This window comes from Oncorhynchus mykiss, chromosome 11 (genome assembly GCF_057628025.1).
Source record: "Oncorhynchus mykiss isolate SJ-2025 chromosome 11, ASM5762802v1, whole genome shotgun sequence".
In the NCBI taxonomy this organism is placed as follows: Eukaryota; Metazoa; Chordata; class Actinopteri; order Salmoniformes; family Salmonidae; genus Oncorhynchus; species Oncorhynchus mykiss.
In genome coordinates this window covers 20,469,513-20,489,343 of record NC_143032.1, presented here as the reverse complement: position 1 = coordinate 20,489,343, position 19,831 = coordinate 20,469,513, and the positions used below count along the sequence as shown (strand labels likewise).

Here is a 19,831-nt window from a genome sequence, read left to right as displayed (position 1 = left end):
TATCTCTGTCATTTAAATCTCCCATGATACAACAGTCATTTTCCCCTCAGGGTACCGACCGTTTTCTAAATGATGTCATAATATCTGTCAGAAACCAGACGAGCAGAAAGCTGTGGCCACCAGCGAGCGAGTGAACATTGAACGCACAATGAGTGAACACCAATTGAGCGTTGTCTAAACATTGAATGCACATTAAATGTCACATTGCACATTGCAGCTTCTCTGTAAGGTTGCTGCCCAGCCTTTAAAAAGTGAAAAGAGAGACATCAAGCTGCCACAGTCGCTAGATTTCCATCCAAATGGCGACAGATGTTCTTTTTTTTTTTTAACTCTGTTTATTCAGTTTTACACACAAGACAAAACAAAACAATATAAATAATATACTCAACTAGAAAAAATACAAACCCCCCCCAAAAAAAAAATTGCTTTAAATATACCGTACTTTAGACAAGTTAAACACACCGGGTAGTAAATGGCGGCAGATTTTCATGTGAAAATTCAAAAATCCGCCTAAAAACAATCCGCGCATTTTCTCATCAGACATGCGTTTCCATCATATTGACTCGTTGAGGATAAAAGACTGTGCGTGATGACGTTGTGCACATAAAAATATATTTTGCAGTTAAATTCCCTTGTACCGAATAAAAAATAGAAGTTAAATGGGTTTCCATTGCATTTTCAAATCTACTGATGGTAAAAAATGTTTAAAATGTTTTTATATAGAGTGTGCCCACTCTGGTATTGACACGTGCGCTCTAGCCAACAGCTAGCAGATACAGTGCGGGTATAGCCTATATGATGAGATAATTATGGACAAAAGAGCAAGCTTATTTTTGTCAAACTGCAGCCAAGCATAGATGATCATGTCACCAGAATAAGACCCTCAATATTTATTGGAAAAGAGCATCGGGCACAACTTGTAGCTTAATAAAATGCATGCTTTCTCAACGAGTCCTAGTGGTAGGACCACACAACATTCCATCGTGTGACTCCAAGTTTAGTTCGATATGATCGTTTATTCTATCAACATTTGCGCATAATAGCGTTCTACATGATACATTTTACACATACAGAAACATCCCACCTAGTCTAGCGTGTTTCGCTTTGTCGACATTTAGAAAACAAATGTTCTGTTTCCATCAGGCCTGTCATGACATTTCTTTATCCGACATGTACTTTACTCTGATGAAAATGTTGGATGGAAACCTGGTTATTGAGATTATAGACACAAACACACAGGGTTATCTTATCCCCAATCCTGTTGTCAGATGTTTTTCGCTGTCAAACTATTTCCACAGAGGTAACACAGGTTAGGATTATACATTGGATTAGAAAGCCCATCATATTAATGTCCTGCATGTCTGACTGTACTACAGATTCCTTTTTGACCAGGTAAACTGAGGTCAACACAGGTAAGAAAGATTCAATAAAAGAAACAAAAGAAGAATGACTTCCCCTTTCAAATAGTTGTTCAATCTTTTCAGATGGTTCATTTTTCCGTCAAGCCCTTCAAATGCACTGAAGTGCTTCCCTTGGAAATGTTTGTGAGTTGCAGGTAATTGTGTTTTTGAGGTGGATCACGATTGTGATTTGGACTGATGTTTCTAGCACTCCCTAACGCATTCACTAAAGCACTGTACCCACACCTGTATATTTACTTTAATTATCTTACAGTATAATCAGTGTAATGGCTCACCTAAGTTGACTCTAGCAGTACCAAAGTGATAGGTCCTTTTTGGAGAAAAGGACAATTAATTGACAGCTTGCTGCCAGATACCATGTTAGATAATATCATCAGGAATGATCTGCTGAGCCAGGTAAATATGTTTTACTCAAAATGGCCTTAATGCATCATCAGAATTGGCCGGCTAAATATAGTGGGCTTAGCTAAGTGTTTTTATCAGAGAAGTGGGGGGGGGGGGGGGAGAGTGAGAGACAGCAAGAAATGATAGGGGGAAGAGAGAGAGAGAGAAATGCATCCTCTAGTTGGTTTAGTGACTAATCAGCAGATTCCCATTCCCTGTGTTCCCTGTGATTCCCATTCCCTGTGCAAAGACATGTTAAAGTACAACACTATCCTGTCTGATTTAATAACCTTACGGAATCAGCCCACGCATAAATAAAATCACCTCAGGCCTGTTTGAACCCTCACTCTTAGAAAAAAGTGTCCAAAGGGGTTCTTCAGCTGTCCCATAGTAGAACCCTTTTTAGTTCCAGGTAGAACCATTTTTGAAGAGTGAGAGAGAACCCAAAACAGTTATACTTTGAACCAAAAGGGATCTATTATGGGGACAGCCGAAATAAGCCTTTTAAGTTCTAGACAGCACACCTGTGTGGGTTCATCCCTGATAACTCACATCTCTGTCTGTGTTATCCTCTACTACTAATGGACAGAGAGGAGATGAGATAGGCCAAACAGAGATGGACTGCTAGGGGGAATATTTGTTTTCGGATTTAGCCAATTTAACACCTGATGTGTTTCAAGCTTCAGGGGTGAGAGTAAAGGAGACGTTAGATCGAATAAGTATAGAGAGAGGGAGAGTGAGAGAGAAAGAGAGAGAGGGGGGAGGGATGGAGAGGGGGATAGAGAGAGGGGGGATTGTGTGTGTGTATCAGGAGCCACAGCTCGATAGGTTATGCCACAGGAGTGCAATCCTGTCCTAGTTAATAATTGGTCTGTCCGTAAGGGGAAACGGACAATATTGTGGTGAAATAAGGTGCCGATATCTCCACTGTTGACGGGTGGAACTAGAAGTCATTAGTCCAGAGATGTCATAGGAAATGCTGAGACTTGAGTCCCCATGGGCCCTGCTTTGAACCTCCTGTAGCTAATACACACACACGGGCGGACTGGCCGCCTGGCATTTCGGGTAAATGCCAGATGGGCTGGTCCATTTTTAGCCCAGTCTGGCTAATAATGGGGACCTCAAGAAATAGGCTCGTGTTGGGGGCTCAAGGAAAAGAATGGGCCATGTGGGGGTCTCGAGGAAATTAATGGTCTGGTTTGGGGGGAAAAATGTCTGTTGTGTTAGAAATGCCAGGGCTAATTTCTGCTCCCAGTACACAACTGCACACACACACACATACACACACACACACACACACACACTTTTAAGGTTCCTCCTTTAAAGGTTGCGAGCTTGTACCGCGGCACTTAGAGGTACCCAGCGTCACGGCTTCATTGCCCCAGACCACCACAAGGGGGAGTTAGAGCACTCGTTATGCAATTGGGTCCCAAGGTTTTTATATGACCAATCATATCGAGTGGTTCCAATGACGAAATTGACGTGAGCGACCCGTCTCTGGTGGCTTTCTTCAACAATGATGGCTGACAAAACATTACGGGGGAAGCAGATGTAAGTAGTTATAACATCATAACGAGTCAAGATAAAATTGTACAATTGAGAGGAATATGTTAGTTAATGTAGAAACAAACGATTGTGCTTTTTTTTGTCATTAAGTTCATTTACGAAAATCGCGATTTAGAAAGTTAACTGACAAGCTAGCTAGCTGGTGTTATGACATGAGTACAGTATGACATTGTAATTCGTGTTGTTTAATGTTTTAGGGACTCCTGAGAAAACCAGCCAATCCGGCTATCATCTTGGGAAACAGTGGATGTAAAGAATCTAGCTAAAGCATTTACTGCAAATTGAATATACAATTGTGTAAGCTTGCCTTGCCGTGCAATGTAGCTGAAGTAACATAGCTAACGTTAGCTTACTATTTACTTGCTTATTGTGTAGTGGAGGATAAAAATAACTGTATGCCTATGGATATGTAGAAAGCTACGGTATGTAGCCGATCTGTGTATGGGATCCAAAACGTTAAGTTCTGAACTAATATTCAGACCAATCTATGAACCTCAGCTATCATAGTTGTTGAATGAACTTCATGTCTGAATGGCATTAATGAAGCCTATGGATTGAATAGAATATAATAACTTTATTGTGCCAAGGATGCAAGTCCTATATACTGTACATGTACTGTAGTTATTACCACACATGAGATCCCCACATTGTAGCCTGTACATTGAACATATTCACTGATCATGTACTCTTCCATGGCAAATAAAGGTATGGTTCAGGTATGAATCTGTGAGACATTCTTTTTCAGTCATATCCAAAACCAGGTGTATCAAACTACATTCTTTGAATGATGCCGTGTCTGCATGTGTGTATTACAATGATACACTTCAACAGTGTTTACCACTCCTGCTCCTGGGACATCAATGATTACACACTGTAACTATGCTATGCAATAGACTAGAAACATGATTTAAGTAAAGGGTGATTTGTAATTCATATATACAGAAAGAAAAAAAAGTATGCATATCTAAGTCCCTTCATCTGCATTAATCTGAGGACACGGGATAGTATTTCAATGAGATACTTCATTTCAACCAATGGAGAATGTGAAACGCTTTATTGAAAGAAGTTCATTATCCAGGTGTCATAAATACATAATGCATGCATTTCAATTATAATAATTGTAATATTATATTATAAATGCAAGTTCAATCTGTACTTCAATGCACATATGGTGTATATTATAAAATGAGGAAGAAAGACGAGGTGGGAGAGGTGTAGAAGACAAAGGGAAAGAGGTAAGAACAGAGGCAGACAACATATAATTAATGAATTACAGTGCTACCCTAATATTCTCTCAGTTCATCACAATTACAGTGTCTCTAGCGGTGTCTCCTAACCAGCCTTGGGCCCCCAGTTGGCCTGAAGGTTATCTTAAGAGCGGGTGAGGTGTCGATGACGGGACTGGCTTCCTCTCGCACATCAAAACACACCTGAAGACGAGAGACAGATGTATAGAGAGAGAGCATGATTAAGCATGTTTTTATTTTTTATTTTAACACGGTCAGTCATCATAATCATTAGGAGGTGAAATGTAAAACTGACCTTGGATCATTAACTCTGGGATTACTACATCTCTATCTGTATTTCAATGTAAAGCATCTCTATTGTAATCATTCCTGTTGAGCTGACCTCTCACCTATGATCATGCAGTTCCCTCTGTGTCAGCCAGTTCAAATGCGGGAGGGGTTCACCGACACAGCTGTTATAACCTAGAGGATTTAGGGAGAAGGGGGAGAGGGATGAAGTGACGGAGAAAGACTGTTATTGTGTATGTGTGGTGTCACCTGGTGTCCACACTAAGTGGCCAAACAGTACTTTATGCTGAAAAACAGACACGAGGACAAACAAAAGAAGACGTCATTATTAGACATAAATACCACTTGAAGCTTGATGACGACTTGATAATTTGAATCAGCTGTGTAGTGCTAATGCAAAAACCCAAATGTGCTCAGGTATTTGGAACATTCCGATATGCCATAGCTGGCGAGGTGTCAGTAAACGTTGGCAAAAAAGCGTAATTACATTGTTTCCCGCAGCACAGTTACAGTCAACAATGCTCTGGTTAACACGTAAACTGCCTTACCAGCTCTGCTAGGGTGAGTAAAATGGTCAGAGTGGTCTCATTTGTGTCTGGAAGTAGCTAGCAAGCTAGCCTACGTTTGCTTGGGTGCTTGACTGCCTAAGCCCGAACGTCCAGTGTGCGCTCCTTGAGCGAAATGGTCTGAATTTACCCAGAGGGTTTTGCATTTTTCATAGAATAGAAACACCATAACATTAAAAAATTAATTAAGCAAGTACCAGTCAAACGTTTGGACACACCTACTCATTCCAGGATGTTTCTATATTTTCATTATTGTCTACATTGTAGAATAATTGTGAAGACCTCACAGCTATGAAATAACACATATGGAATCAGTTAAGAACTCATTCTTATTTACAATGACAGTCTACTCCTTCCTCCCCATTGGGGGATGGAACCCCGGTCTCCCACGGGTCTGCAATATGGAAGACTATCAAATGCTTCTCAAAGACGCCCTCTGGTGGTCAAACTAGCAATAACTTGCAGTAACAGAAAAAATGGCTGAGAATGAAATGCCACAGAATGCAGCAGTATGACCTAACTTTTAAAGGAGGAACCACTGATTTAAATTAGAATGATCAAATCAAAGATTATTTGTCACGTGCGCCGAATACAACAGTGAAATGCTATTTACAGGCTCTAACCAATGGTGCGAAAAAAAAAGGTATGTGTGTGTGTGTGTAGGTAAGTAAAGAAATAAAACAACAGTAAAAAGACACATTTGAAAAAAGAGTAGCAAGGCTATATACAGACACCTGTTAGTCAGGCTTGTTGAGGTAGTATGTACATGTAGGGATCGTTAAAGTGACAATGCATATAAGATAAACAGAGAGTAGCAGCAGCGTAAAAGAAGTGTTGGGTTGGGGGTGGCACACAATGAAAATAGTCCGTTCAGGAGTCTTATGGCTTGGGAGTAAAAACTGTTGAGAAGCCTTTTTGTCCTAGACTTGGCACTCTGGTACCGCTTGCCATGCGGTAGTAGAGAGAACAGTCTATGACTGAGGTGGTTGGGGTCTTTGTCAATTTTTAGGGCCTTCCTCTGACACCGCCTGGTGTAGAGGTCCTGGATGGCAGGCAGCTTTGCCCCAGTGATGTACTGGGCCGTACACACTACCCTCTGAAGTGCCTTGCGGTCGGAGGCCGAGCAATTGCCGTACCAGGCAGTGATGCAACTGGTCAGGATGCTCTCGATGTTGCAGCTGTAGAACAGTTTGAGGATCTCTGGACCCATGCCAAATCTTTTTCATTTCCTGTGGGGGAATAGGCTTTGTCGTGCCCTCTTCACGACTGTCTTGGTGTGTGTGGACCAATCTAGTTTGTTGTTGATGTGGACACCAAGGAATTTGAAGCTCTCAACCTGCTCCACTCCAGAATGGGGACGTGCTCGGTGCTCCTTTTCCTGTAGTCCACAATCAACTCCTTAGTCTTGGTTACGTTGAGGGATAGGATGTTCTTCTGGCACCACCCTGCCAGGTCTCTGACCTCCCCCCTATAGGCTGTCTCGTCGTTGTCAGTGATCAGGCCTACCACTGTTGTGTCGTCAGTAAACTTAATGATGGTGTTGGAGTCGTGCCTGGCCATGCAGTCGTGGGTGAACAGGGAGTACAGGAGGGGACTGAGCACGCACAATAGGAAATAATTGCCTTGGTCGTTATTGCTAATTTTGAGTTTTCTAACTTTCATCATCCAGATTCTTCAAATCAAGTTTAGTGTTTATTTGTTACACGAGACCTGGTCTGAAATAGAAGTGCCTGCAACATTAAACACAAGTGGCTATGCAATAGAGTAAAAGTCAATAAACAATTGCACACCTTCATTTAACTCCCCTAATCAAATCAGTCTATTCTTTAAGATATGAATAATTTATTATGCCTGTGTCTAAGTCTCTGTTACATTCAGTGGCGTGTCCAGAACATTTTGAATCGGGTGGCCAAGGTGAGGCACAGACCCAGTTTAGGGGGGCCATAACATTTTGAACCTTAATCGATGCTTTTTCAACATAAGTGTGATGGTTTAACGCCTGACATGCTTCAGCTTAGGTTTGATACATTTCCCTGTTCAAATAAATCATACATTGATTCCAAAAGTTTTGTTACAGTGTTTGCATTCAAGGTCAGAATTTTATAAAAGGGTATTAGCATATAGCAGTAAATTAAATTGAAAGTCCCATCCAGAGTGCCAATTATACATTCGGGGGTCTCTATTTTTTTTAAGGGACCTCCTATGTGTGAATTTGTTATTGTAAAGACATGTAATTCAAAAAAATGTATTACCTTTGAATGTGTCGTGAACACAACCAGTCATGATGTTTTCATCTGATTGTCAAAAGATTCAGTTCAAAAATTACATAAAGTAGGTTACCTGTATCCAAACAGTTTACTGTTCCATAACTATCCATGTTTCCTCATTTTCCTTCAATTAGCAAGAGGTTTAATCTATTTCACCAGAGAAAGCATCCAGTGTGTTCCCCATTAAAACTGTCACAGACACAGTAAACACGTTTCCACCTTTAGATACTTGCTAGGCTTCCTTGAGTTACAATATCAGAAGCCTGTTCTAGAATGTAATAAGCCATTCTATAGTGTAAGAAGACTTAAGTCAGCCTTATAATTGTCCTAATCAAACACTGAAAAATGAGTGTGTGCCCAGATGAACTTCTGACAGTTTCTTTCAAAAAACCTATTTGGTACGTATAGGGGTTTTGCTGTTCATATTTAAATTCAGTGTTGTGTCTACTACTGTATGTGTATATCCCAGAGTCAAATTGATTCCTATTGTTGACGTGCTAATGTATTTGACTTTGTTATTCCCCTCACTGATCCCCACAGAGGCGTAACCATGGTGAAAATTGAAAGATGTGACTGATATCTGACTGTTATAATTCTGTGACGGTAAACTGAGACACAATCTCAAGAATGCAATCAGCCTCTCAAATTACCTTTTGGCTTGCGTTTGTTAGGAGAGCAGTAAAATCATCCTTCGTCTCTCTCTCTCTCTCTCTCTCTCTCTCTCTCTCGCTCTCTCACACATGCGCACACACATACACACATAGAGTACACACAGAGTACACACACAGCGCTTCTTGAGCGAGGTGATAGATAGAGAGAGCGAGGAAGGAGCCTTAAGGGTGAGGAAATAAAAAAGGGAGAAGTGGGGAGGTTGAAGGAGGGGGAAGGGTAAATGAGGACATAGTGGGGGGTTGAAGGAGGGGGAAATGTAAATGAGGACATAGTGGTGAGATTGAAGAAGGGGGAAATGTAAATGAGGACATAGTGGGGGATTGAAGGAGATTGAAATGTAAATGAGGACAGAGTGGGAGGTTGAAGGAGGTGGAAATGTAAATGAGGACATAGTGGGGGATTGAAGGAGGGGGAAATGTAAATGAGGACATAGTGGGGGGTTGAAGGAGGGGGAAAATGTAAATGAGGACATAGCGGGGGGGTTGAAGGAGGGGGAAAATGTAAATGAGGACATAGCGGGGGGGTTGAAGGAGGGGAAAATGTAAATGAGGACATAGTGGAGAGGTTGAAGGAAGGGGAAATGTAAATGAGGACATAGTTGGGAGGTTGAAGGAGGGGGAAATGTAAATGAGGACATAGTGGGGGGTTGAAGGAGGGGGAAATGTAAATGAGGACATAGTGGGGGGGTTGAAGGAGGGGGTCATGTAAATGAGGACATAGTGGGGGGGTTGAAGGAGGGGAAATGTAAATGAGGACATAGTGGGGGGGTTGAAGGAGGGGGAAATGTAAATGAGGACATAGTGGGGGGTTGAAGGAGGGGGAAATGTAAATGAGGACATAGTGGGGGGTTGAAGGAGGGGGAAATGTAAATAAGGACATAGTGGGGGGGTTGAAGGAGGGGGTCATGTAAATGAGGACATAGTGGGGGGGTTGAAGGAGGGGGAAATGTAAATGAGGACATAGTGGGGGGGGTTGAAGGAGGGGGAAATGTAAATGAGGACATAGTGGGGGGTTGAAGAAGGGGGAAATGTAAATGAGGACATAGTGGGGGGGTTGAAGGAGGGGGTAAATGAGGACATTGTGGAGAGGTTGAAGAGGGGGAAGGGTGAATGAGGATATAAAGTGGGGCAAAAAAGTATTTAGTCAGCCACCAATTGTGCAAGTTCTCCCACTTAAAAAGCTGAGAGAGGCCTGTAATTTTCATCATAGGTACACTTCAACTATGACAGACAAAATGAGAAAAAAAATCCAGAAAATCACATTGTAGGATTTTTAATGAATTTATCCATGTAAAGGAAAGAATGAATGGAGCCATGTATCGTGAGATTTTAAGTGAAAACCTCCTTCCTTCAGCCAGGGCATTGAAGATGAAACGTGGCTGGGTCTTTCAGCATGACAATGATCCCAAACACACCGCCCGGGCAACGAAGGAGTGGCTTCGTAAGAAGCATTTAAAGGTCCTGGAGTGGCCTAGCTAGTCTCCAGATCTCAACCTCATAGAAAATCTTTGGAGGGAGTTGAAAGTCCATGTTGCCCAGCAACAGCCCCAAAACATCACTGCTCTAGAGGAATGGGCCAAAATACCAGCAACAGTGTGTGAAAACCTTGTGAAGACTTACAGAAAACGTTTGACCTCTGTCATTGCCAACAAAGGGCATATAACAAAGTATTGAGATAAACTTTTGTTATTGACCAAATACTTATTTTCCACCATAATTTGCAAATGAATTCATTAAAAATCGTACAATGTGATTTCTGGATATATTTTATATTTTTTCTCATTTTGTCTGTCATAGTTGAAGTGTAGCTATGATGAAAATTACAGGCCTCTCTCATCTTTTTAAGTGGGAGAACTTGCACAATTGGTGGCTGACTAAATACTTTTTTGCCCCACTTTATTAGGGGAGATTGAAAGATGGTGAAGGGTGAATGAATGAATTATACAGTATATTTACATTTTAGTCATAAAGCATTGACCTTAATCTGAAACACATACATCATGTGTCTACTGCATGTGTCCCTAACATTGTCCCCCAAGAGGAATCTGTCAGAACAGGAGACAGGAGGAGGATGAGAAGGAGGAGTCTCTTTGCTTTGAGACTCGAAATTGAGCTCAGGTGCATCCTGTTTCCATTGATCATCAACTTGATTGGAGTCCACCTGTGGTAAATTCAATTGATAGGAAATGATTTGATTTGGAAATTCACACACCTGTCTATATAAGGTCCCACAGTTGACAGTGCATGTCAGAGCTAAAACCAAGCCATGTGGTCGAAGGATTTGTATGTAGAGCTCCGAGACAGGATTGTGTTGAGGCATAGATCTGAGGAAGGATACCAAAAAATGTGTGCAGCATTGAAGGTCTCCAAGAACACAGTGGCCTCCATCATTCTTAAATGGAAGAAATTTTAGAGCTGACCGCCCGGCCAAACTGAGCAATTGGGGGAGAAGGGAGGTGACCAAGGGAGGTGAGGGAGGTGACCAAGAAGGGAGGTAACCAAGAACCCGATGGTCACTCTTACAGAGCTCTAGAGTTCCTCTTTGGAGATGGGAGAACCTTCCAGAAAGACAACCATCTCTGCAGCACTCCACCAATCAGGACTTAATGGTAGAATGTCCAGACTTCTCAGTAAAAGGCACATGACAGCCCGCTTGGAGTTTGCCAAAAGGCACATAAAGGACTCTCAGACCATGAGAAACAAGATTCTCTGGTCTGATGAAACCAAGATTGAACTCTTTGGCCTGAATGCCAAGCGTCACGTCTGGAGGAAACCTGGCACCATCCCTATGGTGAAGCATGTTGGTGGCAGCAGCATGCTGTGGGGAGGTTTTTCAGCGGCAGGGACTGGGAGACTAGTCAGGATCAAGGGAAAGATTAACAGAGCAAAGTACAGAGAGATCCTTGATGAAAACCTGCTCCAGAGTGCTCAGGACCTCAGACTGGGGTGAAGGGTCACCTTCCAACAGGACAATGACCCTAAGCCCACAGCCAAGACAACACAGGAGTGGCTTTCGGCCAAGTCTCTGAATGTCCTTGAGTGGCCCAGCCAAATCTCTGGAGAGACCTGAAAATAGCTGTGTTGCAATGCTCCCCATCCAACCTGACAGAGCTTGAGAGGATATCTTGAGAATAATCTCCCCAAATACAGGTGTGCCAAGCTTGTAGCGTTATACCCAAGAAGACCCAAGGTTGTAATTGCTGCCAAAGGTGCTTCAACAAAGTACAGAGTAAAGGCTCTGAATACTTACGTAAATGTATATTTCAGTTTTTTATTTTTAATTGGCTCAGCATTGTCCGGGTTTGGCCGTCATTGTGAATAAGGTTTTAACTGACTTCCCTACTGTAGTTAAATAAATAAAATATTTTTAAAAGATTGATGAGTGGAAAAAACAATTGAATCCATTTTAGAATAACGCTTTAACTTCTTATGGGCAGGTAGCGTCCCACCTGGCCAACATCCGGTGAAATTGCAGAGCTCGAAATTCAAACTACAGTATTATAAATATCTAACTTCCATAAAATCACAAGTGTAATACATCAAAATAAAACTTAACTTCTTGTTAATGCAGCCACTGTGTCAGATTTCAAAAAGGCTTTACAGGGAAAGCAAACCATGCGATTATCTGAGGACAGTGCCCCGCATACAAACACATGAAAAACATATTTCAACCAGGCAGGTGCGACACAAAAGTCAGAAATAGCGATATAAAAAATGCCTTACCTTTGTGATCTTCTTCTGTTGGCACTTCAAAAGGTCCCAGTTACATCACAAATGGTCCTTTTGTTCGATAATGTCCTTCTTTATATCCCTTAAAACTCAGTTTAGCTGGCGCTCTTCAGTTAATAATCCACCCAGTTTCCCTCCATCAAAATGTATACAAAATTAATCCCAAACGTTACTAATAAACTTTTCCAAATAAGTCAAACAACATTTATAATCAAACCTTAGGTACCCTAATACGTAAATAAACAATACAATTTAAGACGGAGAATCGTTATTGTGTTTACCGAAGAAAAATACCAAAGAACGCGCTCTTTTCCACGCACTTGAAAACACTACAGCCAAAATGGGAGCCACCTAGAAAAACTACAATTTCTGGCTCATTTTTCCCAAAACCAGCCTGAAACTCTTTCTAAAGACTGTTGACATCTAGTGGAAGCCCTAGGAACTGCAATCTGGGAGGACTTGGCCTTAAAATAAAAGTGATAGCCATTGAAAAAAGTGGTAGGCTGAATTTATTTTGGGGGGGGATGGTTTGTCCTCGGGGTTTCGCCTGCCATATCAGTTCTGTTATACTCACAAACATAATTTGAACAGTTTTAGAAACTTTAGAGTGCTTTAGAGTGTTTTCTATCCAAATCTATATGCATATCCTATTATATACTGCCCCCTACCCAAGAGAGGGTAAAGTAACAAAATGTGTAAAAATTCAAGGGGTCTGAATACTTTCCGAATGCACTGTTACTGGGTATACCAAACATTCGGAACATCTTCCTAACATTGAGATGCACCCCCCTTTGACTTTAGACCAGCCTCAATTTGTCGAGGATGGACTCTACAAGGTGTCGAAAGCATTCCACAGGGATGCTGAACCATGTTGACTCCAATGTTTCCCGCAGTTGTGTCAAGTTGGCTGGATGTCCTTTGGGTGGTGGACCATGAAACACGCAGGAAACTGTTGAACATGAAAAACCCAGCAGCGTTGCAGTTCTTGACACATTCAAACCAGTGCAACTTGCACCTTCTACCCCTACTCAAGTCTCCTCCCCTTCATCTACACTGATTGAATGGATATAACAGGTGACATCAGTAAGGGATTATATCTTTCACCTGGATTTACCTGGCCAGTGTATGTCATGGAAAGAGCATAATGTTTTGTACACTCAGTGTACACGTGCACACACACACACACACACACACACACACACACACACACACACACACACACACACACACACACAGACAAACATATTGAAGGATAGAGGGAGGGCCTCTAGAACTCCTAATCAAATCAAATTTGATTTGTGACATGCGCCGAATACAACAGGTGTAGTAGACCTTACAGGGAAATGCTTACTTACAAGCCCAACAGTTCTAGATATATAGTCTGACTGAAGTGTAGGGTAGTTTTCTCCTTCACAGTCGATTGGATTGATGGTGACAGAGACAAGAACTTCATGTCTGTCAGTATCATGCACAAAACATTTTGATTAGAAAACATGCATGCAATCACACACTAACACACAATCCCACCGCAGCACACACACTGGCACTATATCATAAGACACATTGCACAAAGACACACAATCATCCCTAACTAACACAAGCACACACTATCACACTCGTGCAAAAATAGACACAATTTCATGCATGTATGAACGCACGCTGCCGTAAGCACACACACACACACACACACACACACACACACACACACACACACAGACAATTCACTACTGCTCTTGGTCAAAGTGTGCACAAGTGCTTAGTAGGCTTTGGAGTCTGGTGTCTGTGTTTATGTGTGGGTATGCATGTTCACTAATCACAGTTCAAGGCACAGACCCAGCGCACTGACCATGACACACAGGGTGTGATGAATATTATCGCTCCCCACCAGATCCTGCGTCCACTGTCACTTCTTTCACTGTAATGTAAAAAATGCACTGGGTTGTGGGTATATTTACTCTGAAGGGATCACAGTATAGCCTTTATTTTAGTTAGGCACAGGGTGCTGTAGCATATGTTTGATATAAGGCCTAACATTCACTCTTAGATCACTAAACTGAAACTGAGATTTAAAGTCCTTAAGTTGATGTTTGAGCTTATACCAGCCAATCAACCGTTCAACAGGATATGAACAAATCAACTGAAGTGTTAAACATTCTGTAAAGTAGATTATATATGCTTATGATTATATCAATTCCCCTTATATATCTCTCTCTCTCTCCCTCGCTCTCTCTTTCTCTCCCTTGCTCTTTCTCCCTTGCTCTCTCTCACGCTCTCTCTATCTCTCTCGCTCTCTTTCTCTGTCCCTCTCTATCTCTCCATCTCTCTCTCCAGCTGTGGTGTGTGTATTGATTAATGACAGTCATTCATTAGGCCATTGCCAGCCAGCTGACAACAGATGAAGCCTCTGGGAAATGGAGTATTCTCTGGTGTGTGTGTTCTTGTGCATGCAATAGGTCCTTTAGGGGTGTGTTGCCTAATCTGATGTTCTATTCTGTATGGAACATATTGTTTGTGACTTCTCAATAAACATATAGTTTGTGCCTGTGTAACATATGGCAAGACTGATGCAATAACCATTAATACCTGGGAGGCTGTGAAGTTATTAGAGGGGGGGTTGAGTAGTTTTACCTGCCTGCATGATTAGTAGTGCAGTAAGGAAACACCATTTCCAGGGATGGGCCATTATATATATTTTTCTCTCTGTTGTTGGTGGTAAATACTGTAAGCTTGTGAAGATTACGTTCTAAGCCTGGGGTTACAAAGGGAGAAAGGACCAAGGCCATATTGTATGTGGATGGCTGTATCTGCTTTGTAGTCTGCTCACTCACACAGGAAGCCCATATATGGCTCACAGGACATCGGGAAGAAGGGCAACAGAATACTAACTCGAGTATTCTCCTCCTTTCCTTCCCCAGGTTGTTGTTATAAATTATATTGTGTTCTCAGTCATCTAACCTGGTAAATAAATCAGGGGTGATGGAGGAAAGGTGAAGAGGAAGGGAAGTGATTGATTACTGTTGGGACAGAGCCCATGTGTCTGGAATTCAGGGGATGGAACCTTCAGCAGGCCAGGGATCACAGTGGATGAGGGATTTGTGGGGGAAATGAGGGGAGGAGGGGTGAATGGGTTTACAGGCTTGTTGACAATGTCACACCTTGGTAACAGTGACACCCACCATAGTAACATCATAGTAACCATGGTTTTTGAGCAGTAGTGTATCTGGAAATGGTGTGTAACACAATAAAAAGTGTTGGAGCTGCTACCACTAGAAATGGAATCGTCAATGGTATTTTACTGTTAGCAAACTAGCATTTTATAATCAAAATGAATACTATTATTTATATGGGAATGAAAAGGATGGAATGAGGGATTGAGTGGGGGAGGGATGGGGTAGATGGGAGGATTACTGTCTCCTTTTCTCTCGTCTTTCCACTCTAGTCTTCTTTGAAATGTATTGAGAAGTGAAAAGCTCTAAGGAATAATCGGTGCTGCCCCCGGCTGGGTCCTTTATATTACATGTAGTTCATTTTGACTGAGTCAGCTGTGTCTAGCATCTCAATCACCTCCTCTTCTCCTCCTTCTGCGCGTGTGTGTGTCCGAAAATACCTCTCATCTGTTGAGACAACTGATGTGTCTTTCAGTGTCGTCCTTCAGTGTCGAACTGTGTAGACAGTCATTGATCTACAAGTCGTTTTGCATGCCGAACAACCCCAGGCAAAATCAGGAGCTTCGCACGCTGACCAACAGGGCACCTTCAGCATTTAAATGCTAAAATGGCTTGCGTGATATTAGCATTTATTAGTTGAGTGACAACCTATGAAATAAGCTAGGTTATTGTTATCGATGCGCTGTTGAAAATGTTGTTTTACCGGAATAAAAGGAAGCTACCTGAGACACAACTATACCTGCTGAATAGATTTGATTTTGATTGTTCAGGTTCACCATCAGCTATAGTTTTGGTAGTTTTGCTTTCAACAATTAGTGTATATGGTCATGTTTTAGACATACACGGTTGCACACTGCATGGCCGAAGCAAGAGGAGAAGAGATCAAAACCATTTGATTTGAGATGGAGGTGAAATCCAAAATTGTGCTATATATTCATTCGTTGGCTATGTCATAGCTAATTTGTAAATAATAAATATTGATACATTACTATCTCAAACACTTAATCTGCAAAAATGACAAGTTGATTAGTGGGTGATGGTGATTTCAGCACCAAAGTGGGGGGTGGAGGAAACATAGGCTACATTTACCCCCCTAATCTGATAGTGGTATAGGGGTGGTAGATGCCTAGTCTTCCTTATGACTCAGATCAGGTGCCTACATAGTACATATACCATAGACATACAGTATATCATTTATACACACACACCACACAAACACACACACACACACAGAGAAGTCAGCTCAGACAGATCCAGTTCAGAGACCCAGCTCATGAGCTCCATCAGCAGCAGATTTTAATTTACAATGGAAAATGAATGTGCTTATGGAACAAATGTTAGTGCATGGAATCATATCGCATCGAACCGAATCACATCGATTTGTCCTCTAATCAAAGTAAATCTCACCGAATCATTTTAAACTAAAATGAATCGTTCCTGTGTTGTATCTAGTTACGTATAGAATCGTCTTGAAACAGAAAGATGCAAATCCCTAGTGAGCGTGCATTCCAGCCTTTGCATGCATGTGTTTATCCCTTGAGGCTGCTTGGCCTTGTGTCCGTGCTGGGTTAAGGCATGCCAGCACCCAGTAATAAATCTGTTCTGTAACCAGCTGATTTGACCTGAAGGTTGCTGTTTCATTAACTGTCTGCCACTGGCATTTTCTCATCCCCCCTCTCCATGCCCAAATACACACACAGCATGGAACTCATCTGTTTGAAGAGGGGAATAAGCGATAGACCGCCTCGTCTCCACACGCCTACATAAGCACGAGTGTGTGCACACCCACACATACTTATGCACACACTCACACACACAAATGACTCATCCGCCACACTTCTCTTATTGATTCCGTTTTGTGATTGACCTATTGGAATACTAAATCATAGCCGTCACTCCAGAGCTGTCTCATCTCCTCACTCTGCTACTTTGATTGACAGACTGAATTACACTGTGTGGAGTCTCATTATAAAACATTGTAGCTCATGTGTTGTTGCATACAAACCACGTAAGATGTTCCCTGACGGGCAAAATTAAGTGCTTAGATCACATACCCAGTTCCATTAATTCACACAGTGTGGTTTAGTCCCTGTGTGATAGCCTTACTGCATCAAAAAGAAAGAAGAAAACAGAAAACAAGATGTACTAACACAGACAGAAAGAGAGAGAGAAAGATAGAGCGAGGGAGGAAGCTGCTTTGATGGAAGCAGGAGGACTGACAAAGTCGGAGAGTGTTCTGATAAGATGGACTTCTATCTGTGTCCATGTTCTACTTTACTCTATCACAGTAGGGACATTTTGGAGGAGAAAGAGGCCTGTTCTTTTATCTGAGTTTTTGTCCGACCTTGTTAGCCTGTGTGTGTGTGTGTGTGTGTGTGTGTGTGTGTGTGTGTGTGTGTGTGCATGTGTGTGTGTCTTGACAAGTGATTTTACTCTCCTCTTTGACCGTCAGTGGAAGCTCACCTATTTTGGGCTGCATTTCAAAACAGGACAAAGGGCTGAACTATGTCTGAGCTTTTGAAGTGTGCATATGTGTGTTAGTGTGAGTGTGGTGAATGTAAATGGACAATTCCCATTTCCTCTCTATCTCTGCTTTGATTGTGGATCTTACCCTCCCTTTGCTAGCTACCATTATTTTATGTAGTGAGTGAGCGTTCCTCTCGCTCTCTTTACCCTCTCATCTCTCACTCTTAGTCTCCCTATCTCCCTCTCTCTCTCTCTCTTCTCTTTCTCATCGCCCTCTCATCTCTCTCTTCGTTTCCCTCTCTCTCTCGCCTCTCCTCATTCTTTCCTCCCTCTTCTCTTTCTCCTCTCTCTCTCCCCCCTTTCACTCCCCTCTCGCACACTCTCTCTCTCTTGCGCTCTCGTTCTAATTCTCTCTATCTTTTTCTCTCTCCCTAGACTCTGACTGGATCACAGTTTGAAATGAGAACAATGAAATGGACAAAGAGAAGTGTTACACTAGACAAGATGCTCACGCTGTGCAATCAGTGAGCAGCAGCCACTGTCTATGGAACTGGTTGTAGTTTGAGCCAATCGGGGCTAATGCAAGGTGTTTAGAGGGTGCTGTCCTTAGCTGAACATGGCTTGCGGCATATCCTTGAAAATATCTGCTCTGTGTCATCTGCAAAATGAAACTGAACTGGTGGTTCCACTGTAATGTATTTTACGTGTGTGTGTGTGTGTGTTATGCTGTTCGTGGATAAAAACAACAAAACCCAACCAACCCCCCCCCCCACACACACACACACACACACACACACACACAGCTGTGATATTTCAGTCATGCGAGTAATGTTTGAAGATGGTTCAGTAAAGACAAAACAACACAGATGTTGGAGATTTCGGAAATGTTTTCGTTCACAGATTTGCTACTTCCTATGATTAACAACATCTCCTTCTATGATTGTACTTACTCAGTGATTGAAGGTGTGTGTGTGTGCCTGAGCATGTGTCTGTTTGTGTGTGTGTGTGTGTGTGTGTGTGTGTGTGTGTGTGTGTGTGTGTGTGTGTGTGTAAGGTGACAGCTAGCAGCGACTACCTACGTGTACATATTACCTCAATTACCCCCGCACATTGACTCTGTACCGGTACCCCCTGTGTATAGCATTGCTACTGTTGTTTTACTGCTGCTTTTTAGTTATTTGTTAATTTGATTTTCTATTTTCTACTTCTCTAATTATTACTTAACACTTTTTTCTTAACTTCTTAAGTTGGTTAAGGGCTTGTAAGTAAGCATTTCACTATAAGGTGGGATTGGATTGAAATCAAATCTGTCTCTGATAATGCCTATCCTTTCTATAATCGCGCAGCTGTATTTGTCATTCCAGTGTCTCGAAGGTCAGAGGAGCCGTTTTACTGTTTACCTGTTGTATTCGGCGCGTGTGACAAATAAAATGTGATATTATAAATGAGTTTCCATCACCATGGTGTTGTAGTCTAGGAGATGTGTTGCGCCTAGAAGGCCATTCTATGACTCAGATGATTTAATTAACCTTTTTTTTTTTTCTCCCCAATTTCGTGATATACAATTGGTAGTTACAGTCGTCTCATCACTGTAACTCCCATACAGACGACTCGGGAGAGGCGAAGGTCAAGAGCCATGCGTCCTCCGAAACACAACCCAACCAAGCCCCACTGCTTCTTGACACAATGCACACTTAGCCTGGAAGCCAGGGGTCTCCCAGTCGCAGCCTGCTGCGACAGAGCCTGGACTTGAACCCAGAATCTCTAGTGGCGTCTCTGCGATGCAGTGCCTTAGACCACTACACCACTTCGGGAGGCCTTGATTTAATTAACCTTTATTAAAGTTTTATATCCAGTGTTCAAAACTTTGTGGCCATCAGATCAGATCCAAAAGGTCAGCTGAACCTCTATAAAACATTGTAGCTCCCTACCAGCAGGTAACTACGGGAGGTATTAAAGGGAGGATTAGGAACGGGAAAACTGTTCTGTCCTGGTAGATTGCTATTTTAATTACACAGTCGTGCACCTACATTTGTTTTTGTGGGGAAATTACTATGAC

At 42.1% G+C, this 19,831-nt stretch overlaps 1 protein-coding gene and 1 long non-coding RNA gene across 5 annotated transcripts in view; one reads left to right on the top strand and one right to left on the bottom strand.

Annotated features, from left to right (window-relative positions):
- neto1l (neuropilin (NRP) and tolloid (TLL)-like 1, like) overlaps window positions 1–19,831 on the top strand; it is a 189,060-nt gene that overhangs the window by 62,592 nt on the left and 106,637 nt on the right. The window lies entirely within an intron of this gene.
- LOC149979522 (uncharacterized) overlaps window positions 4,662–19,831 on the bottom strand; it is a 375,171-nt gene continuing 360,001 nt past the window's right edge. For both annotated transcript variants that reach the window (XR_016484416.1, XR_016484417.1), the window contains exons 4-5: window positions 5,008–5,080; window positions 4,662–4,801 (exon numbers count right to left, since the gene is read on the bottom strand). This is a non-coding gene — a long non-coding RNA (uncharacterized LOC149979522). The remainder of the gene's footprint in view (window positions 4,802–5,007; window positions 5,081–19,831) is intronic.